At 28.5% G+C, this 7,500-nt stretch overlaps 3 non-coding genes across 3 annotated transcripts in view; all 3 read right to left on the bottom strand.

The window, feature by feature from the left end:
• Window positions 1-1,498, bottom strand: part of LOC123303172 — a 4,590-nt gene extending 3,092 nt beyond the window's left edge. The window contains exon 1 of the ribosomal RNA XR_006535596.1: window positions 1-1,498. This exon is cut by the window's left edge and continues 3,092 nt beyond it. This is a non-coding gene — a ribosomal RNA (large subunit ribosomal RNA).
• Window positions 1,499-2,149: 651 nt separating this feature from the next.
• Window positions 2,150-2,304, bottom strand: LOC123303132. The gene has a single exon (XR_006535568.1). It is a non-coding gene; the product is annotated as a 5.8S ribosomal RNA (ribosomal RNA).
• Window positions 2,305-3,284: 980 nt separating this feature from the next.
• LOC123303160 lies at window positions 3,285-5,481 on the bottom strand. The gene has a single exon (XR_006535587.1). It is a non-coding gene; the product is annotated as a small subunit ribosomal RNA (ribosomal RNA).
• Between the last annotated feature and the right edge of the window lie 2,019 nt (window positions 5,482-7,500).

Raw genomic sequence — 7,500 nt, 5'->3', positions numbered from 1 at the left:
TGAGAATAGGTTGAGGTCGTTTCGGCCCCAAGGCCTCTAATCATTCGCTTTACCGGATGAGACTCTTATATAATGAACGCCAGCTATCCTGAGGGAAACTTCGGAGGGAACCAGCTACTAGATGGTTCGATTAGTCTTTCGCCCCTATACCCAGTTCCGACGATCGATTTGCACGTCAGAATCGCTACGGACCTCCATCAGGGTTTCCCCTGACTTCATCCTGACCAGGCATAGTTCACCATCTTTCGGGTCCCAGCGTGTACGCTCTAGGTGCGCCTCTATTATAATAAAAATCCGAAAACTAAATTATAATAATATAAGACGCCCTAGGAGTGCGATATTTAATACATAATATAAATATATCCTCCTTTTATCATTTATATAAAAAAAAAAAAATATAAATAATATTTACTTTCATTGTGCCTTTGGGTTTCATAAAAATTTTTATAAATATTTCGATGAAAAAATATTTTATTCCCAATGACTTGCGTACATGCTAGACTCCTTGGTCCGTGTTTCAAGACGGGTCCTGAAAGTACCCAAAGCTATATCGTCGCTGACAGATAAATTTTTAATAAAAAAAAAATGAGCCAGTTCATTATCATACACCTACTGACAGTTAAATAGTATCATATAACGGCATAAAATCCGTATATATAATATGTTTTAATAAAAAAAAACCTATTTATACTCGTGGTGGATCTGAACGCGTTAATAACGCGGCTCAATATCAATTTATAATTAATACCATCAAACAATTAATCAAGAAACATAGGCGTTTAACATACACAAAATATTATCCAAAAAAAATAATATTGTACATTAATCAACGCACCAATGCCTATAGATTAATATTTAATGGGTCGCAACGTCCTACAAGATGAGAAGTGCATACCTCGTTATCATACAATTAACAATATACAGCAGTGCATATATTTTTACTAAAAATACAAAATTCCTAATAAAAATTTTTTGTCACATGCTAGTACAAATTGGTTGATTAACGATAAAAAGTAAATGAATCTCATCTTTCGACCTTTCGGGTTTCTCAGGTTTACCCCTGAACGGTTTTACGTACTCTTTAACTCTCTCTTCAAAGTTCTTTTCAACTTTCCCTCACGGTACTTGTTCGCTATCGGTCTCGTGGTAATATTTAGCCTTAGATGGAGTTTACCACCCACTTAGAGCTGCACTCTCAAGCAACCCGACTCTAAGGAAAGATTCACCTATCATCCAATAATAATCACTACGGGCCTGGCACCCTCTATGGGTATATGGCCCCATTCAAGATGGACTTGGATGTATTATATAAACAATAGGTTTATATTGAATCTTCCTAAACACTACATTCCCCAAGTGTCTGTTTATCAGTCACGGGGTTCAGTGCTGGGCTTATCCCTGTTCGCTCGCCGCTACTAAGGGAATCCTAGTTAGTTTCTTTTCCTCCGCTTAATAATATGCTTAAATTCAGCGGGTAATCTCACCTACTCTGAGGTCGTAAAAGTTTTTAAAGAAGTATTAAAACAAAAATTTTTTTTTGTATATATTATGTTTTTGTTATATTTATAAGTAAACAATTTTCTTAATTATTCATACTCAAATTTTTTTATAATATTATTATATAATATTATTTTTATATTTATCTAAAGAGAAGAAAATAAAAAATAAATAATTATATATATATTAATTTTTTTCGAGTATATTGAAAATTTTATTACAAATAAAATATTCCATAACAAAATATTAATATATAATATTTTTGTTTTTCTTCTTTATTTAATATTTTAAATATATTATTAAATATCATTTATTATTAATATTATTATTATTAACATAAAGTTTTAATAATATTATATATAAATTGATAAAAAATAATATTGATATATTAATTTAAAAATGTCGACAAATAATAAAAAATATATAAATTTTAAATGCTATTAAAAACATTTTATATTTATTTTTTTCTTATATTTGGCGTAAAACATTCATATATAAATAATTTTACATTTCTTTTATAAAAATTTTATTTATCAATTTATAATTAAATATGAAAAAAATAAATTTTCTTTTTTAATTATTGATAAATTTCTTTTTCATAAAAAAAATTTTATGTAAAATAATCTTTTATTATATTATAATATAATGTATACGACCCTCAGCCAGATATGGTCCGGGAACAGTATCCAAGGACCGCAATGTGCGTTCGAAATGTCAATGTTCATGTGTCCTGCAGTTCACAATTTGACGCGCAATTAGCTGCGTTCTTCATCGACCCACGAGCCAAGTGATCCACCGTCCAGGGTAATCTTTTTAAATTTTAAATGTAAGTATTATTATTAATAATAATCTTTATTTTTAATATAAAAAATAAAATTATTAATTTATATATATCTTTATAAATTCTTTTAAAATAAAAAAATTTTTCTAGAATATAAATTATATATTTTATTTTAAATATATATATATATATATATATATATATAAAAATTAAAGACATTATGGTATTAATAAATATATACATAACATTTTTGATATTTTTGTTAGTGCTAGCTAGATTTAATAATTAATATTTGGTATATTTTATAGAAATGTATTTATTTATTTTTTTTTTTTATAAATTATTTTCTACATAAAAATATATATAATATTAATATGGTACAAAACAAATGGGTTTGTTTTTTAACATAATAATTTTTAATAAAAAAAAAGAAATATCAAGACAAAATATAAAGAAATTTAAATTTAAAATAAATTTTATCCTTTAAAAAAATTTTATCTTGTGTTTTCTTTATTTTTTATTATATAACATAGAAAAATAAAAATATAGATTATATCAATTATAATCTTATTTTATTTTTCTTAATAGAGATTATATACATATAAACAAATAATTTCAATATATTCTATTTTTAATTTCACTTTTTTTATAAGAGAAATTATTTATAGATTTTATTAATAATTATTGTTTAATAATAATATTGAATATAAAAATATTTTATATATGTAACAAAAAATATTATTAATATTTATATAATATTCTCTATATTATATGTATAGATATATTATGTGTATAAAAAAAGTTTGGCGTATTACTTTAATATGCGCTATCATAACCAAAATAAATCTCTTTTAACACATAATTACTATTATATATTTTGAGAAAATTACATATTAATATGTTATTTTGTTAAAAAAAATATTTCTTATCAATAATATTTTTATTTTTTGGAATATTTAAAAACAATACAAAAAATATAAATAAATATATATTTTATATATATCGTTAATGATCCTTCCGCAGGTTCACCTACGGAAACCTTGTTACGACTTTTACTTCCTCTAAATGATCAAGTTTGGTCATCTTCCCAGCAACATCGGCAATATCAGAAATATTGCCGCGTACCAGTCCGAAGACCTCACTAAATCATTCAATCGGTAGTAGCGACGGGCGGTGTGTACAAAGGGCAGGGACGTAATCAACGCGAGCTTATGACTCGCGCTTACTGGGAATTCCTCGTTCATGGGGAACAATTGCAAGCCCCAATCCCTAGCACGAAGGAGGTTCAGCGGGTTACCCGGACCTTTCGGCCTGGGAGAGAACACGCTGATTCCTTCAGTGTAGCGCGCGTGCGGCCCAGAACATCTAAGGGCATCACAGACCTGTTATTGCTCAATCTCGTGCGGCTAGAATGCCGCCTGTCCCTCTAAGAAGAATTATTTGTACGCCGGCAGTAAAAACCACATCAAAAAACTGCACATACCCATACACCCATAACATATGCATAACACACATAAAGCACAATATATACAAAATATAATCTTGATCGTTTAAAATCTCAAAAATATATGCATATATATAAATACAATATATGAGCGCGCACACACATGAAAATAGGAATGATATAGGAAATTAAACAGTTGATGGGCCTTGAGATGCCGGTAAAGTACGTCTATTTAGCAGGCTAGAGTCTCGTTCGTTATCGGAATTAACCAGACAAATCGCTCCACCAACTAAGAACGGCCATGCACCACCACCCACCGAATCAAGAAAGAGCTCTCAATCTGTCAATCCTTCCGGTGTCCGGGCCTGGTGAGGTTTCCCGTGTTGAGTCAAATTAAGCCGCAGGCTCCACTCCTGGTGGTGCCCTTCCGTCAATTCCTTTAAGTTTCAGCTTTGCAACCATACTTCCCCCGGAACCCAAAAGCTTTGGTTTCCCGGAAGCTGCCCGCCGAGTCATCGGAGGAACTTCGGCGGATCGCTAGCTGGCATCGTTTATGGTTAGAACTAGGGCGGTATCTGATCGCCTTCGAACCTCTAACTTTCGTTCTTGATCAATCAAAACATTTTTGGCAAATGCTTTCGCTTCTGTCCGTCTTGCGACGATCCAAGAATTTCACCTCTAACGTCGCAATACGAATGCCCCCATCTGTCCGTATTAATCATTATCTCGGATATTCCGAAAACCAACAAAATAGAACCGAGATCCTATTCCATTATTCCATGCACACAATATTCAGGCAAAATTTTAGCCTGCCTTAAGCACTCTAATTTGTTCAAAGTAAACGTACCGGCCCATCTCGACACTCAATTAAGAGCACCGCAACGGGATTGCAATTGGGGGCTGTCACCGCTCTTAACGGTTAAACACTTACGATAAATTACATAATAAAAATATTTATATAGAAAATGCATTAAATAAATAATAACATTAAAATATAATATTTTATATATAATCTATACCACCCACCGGTAGGACGTCCCACATAACATGCTAGTTAAACAATACGCGAGCATTGAACCAACAGTGTAGGACACAGATTCGACTACGAGCTTTTTAACCGCAACAACTTTAATATACGCTATTGGAGCTGGAATTACCGCGGCTGCTGGCACCAGACTTGCCCTCCAATGGATCCTCGTTAAAGGATTTAAAGTGTACTCATTCCGATTACGGGGCCTCGGATGAGTCCCGTATCGTTATTTTTCGTCACTACCTCCCCGTGCCGGGAGTGGGTAATTTGCGCGCCTGCTGCCTTCCTTGGATGTGGTAGCCGTTTCTCAGGCTCCCTCTCCGGAATCGAACCCTGATTCCCCGTTACCCGTTACAACCATGGTAGGCGCAGAACCTACCATCGACAGTTGATAAGGCAGACATTTGAAAGATGCGTCGCCGGTACGCTGACCGTGCGATCAGCTTAAAGTTATTCAGAGTCACCAAATTCGAAACGATGCAAATTGAAAATTTACATCGATTGGTTTTGATCTAATAAAAGCATTCCTTCCATCTCTGGTCGGAACTCTGTTTGCATGTATTAGCTCTAGAATTACCACAGTTATCCAAGTAAATGTGGGTACGATCTAAGGAACCATAACTGATATAATGAGCCTTTCGCGGTTTCACCTTAATTTGGCTTGTACTGAGACATGCATGGCTTAATCTTTGAGACAAGCATATGACTACTGGCAGGATCAACCAGGGAACTATTTGTATTTATAATATTAAATATATAATAAATATATATGATATTTTTTTTTTTGTTTTCTTATTATAAGAAAAAAAATTTTCATATAATAATTATTAATATATAATAATATTATTATTACAATTTCATTTTAAATATCAGATGGTCTCACCCATTACTGATATAAATTTTTTTTTTTTTTTTTTAATATCTCTATTGTTTTAAAATTAATAGAAAAAACATATGAGATATATATATTATTATTAATTTTTTCTTTTTTTTTTTCAAATATATATTTATTATGTCATTTATATAATTTTTTTGCTTTTACAAAAAGAAATATATAATAAATGTTATTCATAATAAATATTATTGAATAAAAAATAAAAAAAATAAAATAATTATAATTTTTTGTCAGACCATCACCAAATGGGTCTTAAAATATTTCAAACATTTTCTCATACTCGTCGCTAGATTGAAAGCGTCATTTATTTTTTAATTTTATTTAAAAAGTTAATTTTAAATAAAAAACGTTATAATAACACTTAATATTCTCGCTTGGTATGAGGTGAGTCAATGTAATATTATTTATAAATAATAATTTTTATATAAATTTTGTGTGCTCATATCAGAGTGTAAAGTTTAAAACTTATAACCCATGAACTTGCTTTGACCAAAAAAAAATACATAAATTTATATGTTATTCTATTTTATAATCAATAATTTAATAAAAATAAAAATATTATTGATATAAATAGATATACATATAGAGGTTTTTCTTACAAAAAATAATAATACAATATTTAATATCAAAATAATCCAAACTGATTACCATCCAGACTATTATCAATATATATAAGATTGTATTATTATTTATTTCAATACATATTTATTAAAACTGAGATAAAAATTTCATATAATAATAAATATGCATACATGTGTAAAAAAAAATTTTTAATATATATACAAAATAAACCAAACTGATTATCATCCAGTATATTTTGAATATATATAATTTTGTATATATTATGTGTATAGAAAAAGTTTGGCGTGTTACTTTAATATGCTATCATAACCAAAATATATTTCTTATAACACATAATTACTATTATATATTTTTATACACTTACACCATCCATTATATATCTCAAAGACATTAAACTCGTTGCTTCAAACTCAAATTATTATTACTGACATACATTTCTATTATATATATATATTAAAGACATAAAACCCGTTGCTTTAAACTCAAATTATTATTACTGACATACATTTCTATTATATATATATATTAAAGACATAAAACCCGTTGCTTTAAACTCAAATTATTATTACTGACATACATTTCTATTATATATATTAAAGACATAAAACCCGTTGCTTTAAACTCAAATTATTATTACTGACATACATTTCTATTATATATATTAAAGACATAAAACCCGTTGCTTTAAACTCAAATTATTATTACTGACATACATTTCTATTATATATATATATTAAAGACATAAAACCCGTTGCTTTAAACTCAAATTATTATTACTGACATACATTTCTATTATATATATTAAAGACATAAAACCCGTTGCTTTAAACTCAAATTATTATTACTGACATATACTATACTATATATATATATATATATATATATCTCAAAGACATTAAACTATTTTAATATCTAAAAATAAAATTTTATATATAAAAATAAAATTTTATATCTAAAAATTAAAATTTAAATACATTTATATAGCTTATATAGCTAAAATACATTTTATTCACAATTTCAAACTCATATTATCATTTTACTACCGATAACCATACTCTATACAACATATGACACATATACAATATATTCAATTTATTATAAATAAAACTATTAAAAATCACAATAAATATATGTATAAAATCTATTAAGATACTCTATTCGTATGGTACAGTAATAATATGTGTCATTATATACATATAAATTATAAGTCATAACTTGTGATATTAATAGTACACCATCATATATAGTACTTAAAGAGAAAGAATTCCTTG

This window comes from Chrysoperla carnea, chromosome X, assembly GCF_905475395.1.
Source record: "Chrysoperla carnea chromosome X, inChrCarn1.1, whole genome shotgun sequence".
In the NCBI taxonomy this organism is placed as follows: Eukaryota; Metazoa; Arthropoda; class Insecta; order Neuroptera; family Chrysopidae; genus Chrysoperla; species Chrysoperla carnea.
This window is presented reverse-complemented; position numbering and strand designations above follow the sequence as displayed.